The 6,705-nt window shown below is 42.0% G+C and overlaps 1 pseudogene; it reads left to right on the top strand.

Moving 5' to 3' along the window:
- Positions 1-4,825: 4,825 nt before the first annotated feature.
- On the top strand, positions 4,826-4,943 carry LOC126417919 (5S ribosomal RNA; annotated as a pseudogene).
- Positions 4,944-6,705: the final 1,762 nt, after the last annotated feature.

Raw genomic sequence — 6,705 nt, 5'->3', positions numbered from 1 at the left:
TAGAGTGAAGTAGAAACATACAGTGAGTAACATCTTTGCAATGAAATAGTAAAAACTGAACAGTACGTAAATAACAATGGAGTTGACAGGAAAACCTTTAGCACAATATAAGAATAACATGCCTACATAACGGTATCTATTGATAAACAAAACTACTGAAATAAGATAAACTTAGTACTAGGCAAGGCTGCATCAAGAGGTATGAAACATGGAGAGTGATACACAACCAATTAAAAAAAAAAAAAAGAGACAGTTGTCAATGTAAATACAGAATACACGAAGAACTTAAGCTATATCAATACGATAAACAGAAATTAATAAATGCAGGAAAATTGAGGTATTTGAGGGAATCTACAGTTTGAGAGTGTGGTGGTACTGCATTTTAACATTAACTTTATAATCAAAGCAGTGGCTGTATACCAGTAAAATTAACGAAGATTGCGACTTACTTGAGCAATGAGCCGAGGATAACCAGGTGTGTTTGATCTGGGACCCCGAGCAACCACCATCCTAATAAAGGATGATGGAGAAAGGGTTGTAGTTCTGATCCGAGTTTTGTAAGTAAACATCTTGACACCTAAGGTCACAAGTTATGAATCTTATTCCGAGATCGCAGCACATACCAATTAAACTGAAAATAAGACCTTCTGTCCAGCTCGTAGAAATACCATTCAGAAGAAGCTTTAACTTCAAAAGAACAAATTGGGTGGATTTCAGAAATAAACTTGACGAATTCTTAAAATTCATTGAACGCAAGCCAAAGCACTATGATAACTTTGCACTAGCTATTAAGGAAGCCTGTATACATAACATTTTCAGGAGAAAACAAGGTAGCATTCCAAAGGTATTGCGATCTCTGCTATAAGAATCCCCTCGACAAAGAAACAATAAAGTCTTGAGATGAATTAGTAGCAGCCTTAAGTGACCAAAGGCGCCAGACCTGGATGAAGACGGTTGAGGACAAGGACATGAGGGCACGACACACCGCAATAGGAAAGCATGGAAACTTGTCAAAAGCTATCAAACGACCCCACCATAAGAACTCCGCAAGTAAATGTGACACCTAACTATGAAGCCAACCAGCTTTATTAAACAGCAAAGCTGACCGAACAAAATACACTGAAGTGAAAAAAGTCATGGGGTAACGATACACAAACATACAGCTGGCGGTAGCATCGCCTACACAAGGTATGAAAGGGCAGTACTTTGGCGGAACTGTGATTTGTACTCAGCTGATCCTTGTGAAAAGGTTTCCCACGTGATTAGGGGGACGCACGATGGGAATTAACACACTTCGAACGCGGAATGCTTGTTGGAGCTAGACGCATAGGACATTCCATTTCTTAAATCGTTAGGGAATTCAGTATTCCGAGGTCCATAATGTCAAGTGTGCCGAGTTTTTCCAAATTTCAGGCATTACCTGTCACCACGGACAACGTAGTGGGCAACGACTTTCACTAACGACTGAGAGCAGTGGTGTTTGCTTAGAGTTGTCAGTCGCTAAAGGACAACCAACACTGGATGAAATAACCGCAGATATCAATGTGGGACGTACGACGAACCTATCCATTAGGACAGTGCAGGTAAATCTGGCGGTGATAGACTATGGCAGCAGACGACACACGCGAGTGCCTTTGCCAACATGATATCGCCTGCAGCACATATCCTGTGTTCGAGACCATATCGGGTGGACCATAGACGACTGGAAAACTGTGGCCAGGTCAGATGAGTTCCGATTTCAGTTGGGAAGAACTGATGGTAGGGTTTAAACGTGGCGCAGACCCCACGAGGCCATGGACCCAAGTTGTCATCAAGGCACTTTGCAAGCTGGTGATGGCTCCATAACTGCATGGGCTGTGTTTACATGAAATGCTCAGGGTCATCTGGCCCAACTGAACTCATCATTGACAGGCCACGTGGAGACCGTTTGCAGTCATTCACGCACATCATATTCCCAAAGAACAATGGAATGCGCCATGTGACCGGGCCACAATTTCTCGTGACTGGTTTGTAGAACATTCTGGACACTTCGAGCGAATGATTTGGCCACTTAGATCGGCCGACATGAATCCTACAGCACATTTATGGGACATAATCGAGAGGTCAGTTCGTGAACAAAATCCTGCACCGGCAACGCTTCCGCAATTATGGACGGTTATAAAGGTGTGATGACTATTTCTGGAGGGGACTTCAAATGACTTGCTGAGTCCATGCCACGTCGAGTTGCTGCACTATATCGGGCAAAAGCAAGTCTGACATGATATTAGGTCACACACGACTTTTTTTACCACCAGTATAGCAGCTGGGTCTAGCCTGAAAATAAAGAAAGTAAAGAAAAGTAACGTTTCTCATGTACATTTTTCAATGGAGGGTCTTAATAGGCTATAAGCAATTTGAAAGCAGTAAAATCTCTTGGACTTCGCGACACCAGGAATGAAATAAGTAAACAACCTCAAGAATTATCGACCATTAACGTTGCTGTGCTCGGTGGTCAAACCTTTTGAAACATTTATAACGAACGAACGAACGGAATAGATAGATAAGAGGGTCAGTCCAAAAGAAATGCACACTATATCTGTAAAAATACAGTTTCCATTCTGCATGTGTGAAAGTTTTACAGCGTGTATATACATCCTTCCTGCTTGTTTTCAAACTTAGTTCAACCTGTTCCCGTGAGTGGAGCCGTCACAGCATGTCTTCAAAATGGGTGCTACACTTGGCGTTCGTCAGAGCCAACGTGCTGTCATAGAATTCCTGTGCTGTGAAAACGAGACAGTGGGAAACATCCACAAGAGGTATGGAGATTTCTGCTGTCGATCGCAGCGCAGTTAGTCGGTGGGCAAGCAGGTTACGTGATGAAAGCGGGCACGGCAATATTGAGGATTGTCCTCACAGCGGCATGCCTCTTACTGCACACATTCCAGACAATGTGCAGAGTGTTAACGAATTGGTGACTGCTGACAGACGCATCACAGTGAACGAATTGTCACGCTACTTTGCAATAGGGGAAGGAAGTGTTTGCAAAATACTGAAAGTGTTGGCGTTAAAAAAGGTTTGTGCCAGGTGGGTTCCAAGGATGTCGACAGTGGCTCACAAATAAACAAGAAAAACGTTATGCAGCGAACTTTTGGAACAGTACGAGAAGGGTGGAGATGAATTTCTTTGAAGAATTGTGACAGGTGATGAAGATGGTGCCATTATTTTTCACCATAGACGAAGAATCTGTTAATGGAGTGGCTTCATCCAATTTCACCCAAGAAAAAAAAAAAAAAATTCAAAACCACACCTTCTGCTGGAAAAGTTGTGGCTACGGTGTTTTTCGATTCCGAAGGACTCTTGCTTGTGGACATCATGCCAAGTGGAACCACCATAAATTTTGATGCATATGTGCCGACACTGAAGAAACTTCAAGCTCGACTGAGTCGTGTTCGACCACATCGGCAAAAGCAGGATGTTTTGCTGTTGCACGACAATGCACGGCCACATGTCAGTCAAAAAACCATGGAAGCGATCACAAAACTCGGATGGAAAATTCTGAAACACCCGCCTTACAGTCCTGACCTGGCTCCATGTGACTATCATCTCTTTGGGAAACTGAAAGACTCTCTTCGTGGAACAGTGGCTCCAACAGGTTGGCCCAGAATTTTCCCTTGCGGGTATATAGGCGCTGGTTCCAAGATGGCATAAGGCAGTTGAGAGGTATGGAAATTATGTGGAAATGAAAATATTGTTCCTAAAGGATGTATCTACACACTGTAAAACTTTCAAACATGTAGAATAAAAGATGGATTTTAAAACAATAATGTGCATTTCTTTTGGAGTGACCCTCGGATATTGCCAGCTGTCTAATTGAAGAACAGGCAGGTTTCCGCCCAGGGAAATCCTGCACAGATCAGGCTTTCAACTTAAATCAGTTTACTGAAGACTGTTTTGATAGGGGGCCTCCAACAGGAGTAGTATTCATTGACCCTGCTGCAGCGTACGACACAGTAAATCTAAGAACTCTCATCTCTAAAGTACATCGGGTGACAAACAATGACAGACTGGTAGACATTCTTACGACACTGCTGTTACATAGAAGATTGTTCGTCGAATTCCAACAAAAGAGAATTATATGAAGAAATGAGAAGAATGAGTTGACACAAGATAGTGTGCGGTCGCTAATGCTGTTTAACGTGTTTGCTAATGACCAATATGTCGGGGAAAGAACGAAACCTTTTATTTACGCAGATGGTAGGGCAATTGCGTACTAAACAAAATCTTTTAACGAGATTGAGAATGGCCTGAGCGAAGACCTCAGAACGCTCACAAACTACTACAGATGTAATCTTTTAAGACTAAAAATCAACAAAACGCAAGTGTGTCTTTTTCACATTAGCAAGCGGGAGGCAGGAAAGGAGCTTCATATCGTCTGGAATGGTAGGTGCATGAACAGTGGCCCCATCCATCCTGTCTGGGTATCACTCTCGGCAGGACTTTAACGTATAAGAAATATATCGAGAAAACAGACGCTAAAATGGCATACTGAACACACTGACATCTACAAAGTGAGGCGGCAATGCAATCGTATTCGGTTCGACGGCACTCGCGACTGGCTGCTTGAGACCTGATCGGGTATTGCCCCACCCAATTGAAAAATACCATTCCTGAGACTGAAAGAAAGGAACAAACAGATGAATGACGAGCGTCACCCGCAACACAACTATCAAACCGTGCCCAGAAGGCTTAAATCTAGACGAAGTTTCGTTTACTCATTACAACCAATTCGAACTTCCATAAAATCATTATGGCAAGAAGAATATCCAGAAGCCCTTATCACTAAGGTGGCAACGGCCTTGCCGCAGTGGATACACCGGTTCCCGTGAGATCACCGAAGTTAAGCGCTGTCGGGCGTGGCCGGCACTTGGATGGGTGACCATCCGGGCCCCCATGTGCTGTTGCCATTTTTCGGGGTGGACTCAGCCTCGTGATGCCAACTGAGGAGCTACTCGACCGAATGGTAGCGGCTCCGGTCAAAGAAAACCATCGTGACGACCGGGAGTGCGGTGTGCTGACCCCACGCCCCTCCTCTCCGCATCCTCACCTGAGGATGACACGGCGGTCGGATGGTCCCGATGGGCCACTTGTGTCCTGGACGGAGTGCTTATCACTAAGGAAGCTCTACCCCAGGGCTTCCACCTAGACTGGCGACACTGGACGACATTGAACAGACTTCGTATGGGCACGGGGCGATCAAAATTACTTATGAAAAGGTGAGGCTATACAGACAATGACAAGGGTGAGTGTTAGCCTGTTAGTGATTGCACCCAGAGAGTGTACTCAAGAGGGCCTCCCGAATTATAGCGAGACAACTGCAGCTTACACCGAGTTCTGGATGAGCGAAATATATCTTATATTTCTGATTATGTATTTCTGTTTTTGACTAGCATGTTTTTATATAAAAATAGTTATTTTACAATTTAAACTACGTGCTTGACTTTCTTCAGTTGTCATATATTTTATGATGTAGTTCATACATGAATAAATAAAACGTCATTTTATGCTCATAACATTCCTTTTTCCCCTTATGAATTTCAGTATTTAAAAAATGGAAATGAAATTCAAGTAATTTGAAAGTCCGCTAAAACTCTCCATTTGAGTCATGTGATGCCTCTGACGTCACTGTCTAGCACTCTGCTACATTGTCGTAAGACTCGTTCACAGTGATATTTTGTGTCGGAATTTACGTTTCGGCAAATGAGTTATAAACTGTGAGTAGTGCCACATTGTACAAATACGTCTATGAAAAACCTCCAGAAGTAATTGTTTTTTAGTGTTTAAAAGAATGAGAATAAGTGTAGTGTGACGTTGCAACTCTCTCTCTTAGAGATATAGAGATCAAAATGAGGTAGTGGTCATTACGCGTTTTTTATTTCTGTGAGGATCATTTTGATGTAAATAAACACTCCATATGAAACTTATTATTCTGCCGCTTTACTGTTAAGTATTATGCTCTGCAACTGCAAAGGAATAAATTATTGTACGTACAGGTTAGTGTGCTTATGGTTGTTTTCCTTTTGTTTTGGGTGAGAGGGTTGGTAAATGAGACTAACGCCTAGAGAAACACTATAATGAGACCACTGATGATAACTTTCGTCTAAAAGCGATGATTGTTTCTCGTACTTTATGAACGACTGGCTTAGCTCTCGTTGCTTCGCTAGCTTAGACTGTATGACCCTAGAGATTATTTTTCTCTTTATATTTTATCGAATTATTACGTTGGTCACAAATTGTAACACCTTCTAAGATTTTCACGATAATTAAGGCCATATTGGCGTGGTCTTTTCGGAATTTGCTTCTGTCTAAAAAGTGATTCTGGTGACGGAATCCAAAGTTTTTGTTAATTATGTGTGCCTTTTGCGTTCTTGTGGAGATATTGCCATAGTAGCTTTCATCCCCTAAGAAATATATCTTTATATCTAACCGAGAAGTGAAATACCAATTTTCATAAATTTAGCTTTAAATTATTTAATGTAACAAAATATTTTCTTAAAAATTTTCAACCCCTATTGGACTCCCTGAGGGATTGAACTTCCAGAAACACTGAAACACGTATTTTTTTTATTTTTAATCTAGAAGTCAAATACCAGTTGTCATAGATGCAGCCTCGAAAATTCCTTAGTAGTTCTGTAGCAATTATTTATTTTCAAAAAAATTTTTACCCAC

This window comes from Schistocerca serialis, chromosome 8 (assembly GCF_023864345.2).
Source record: "Schistocerca serialis cubense isolate TAMUIC-IGC-003099 chromosome 8, iqSchSeri2.2, whole genome shotgun sequence".
NCBI classification, from domain to species: Eukaryota; Metazoa; Arthropoda; class Insecta; order Orthoptera; family Acrididae; genus Schistocerca; species Schistocerca serialis.
Note: the sequence above shows the minus strand (reverse complement) of the source record. Positions and strands in the feature narration are given on the sequence as shown.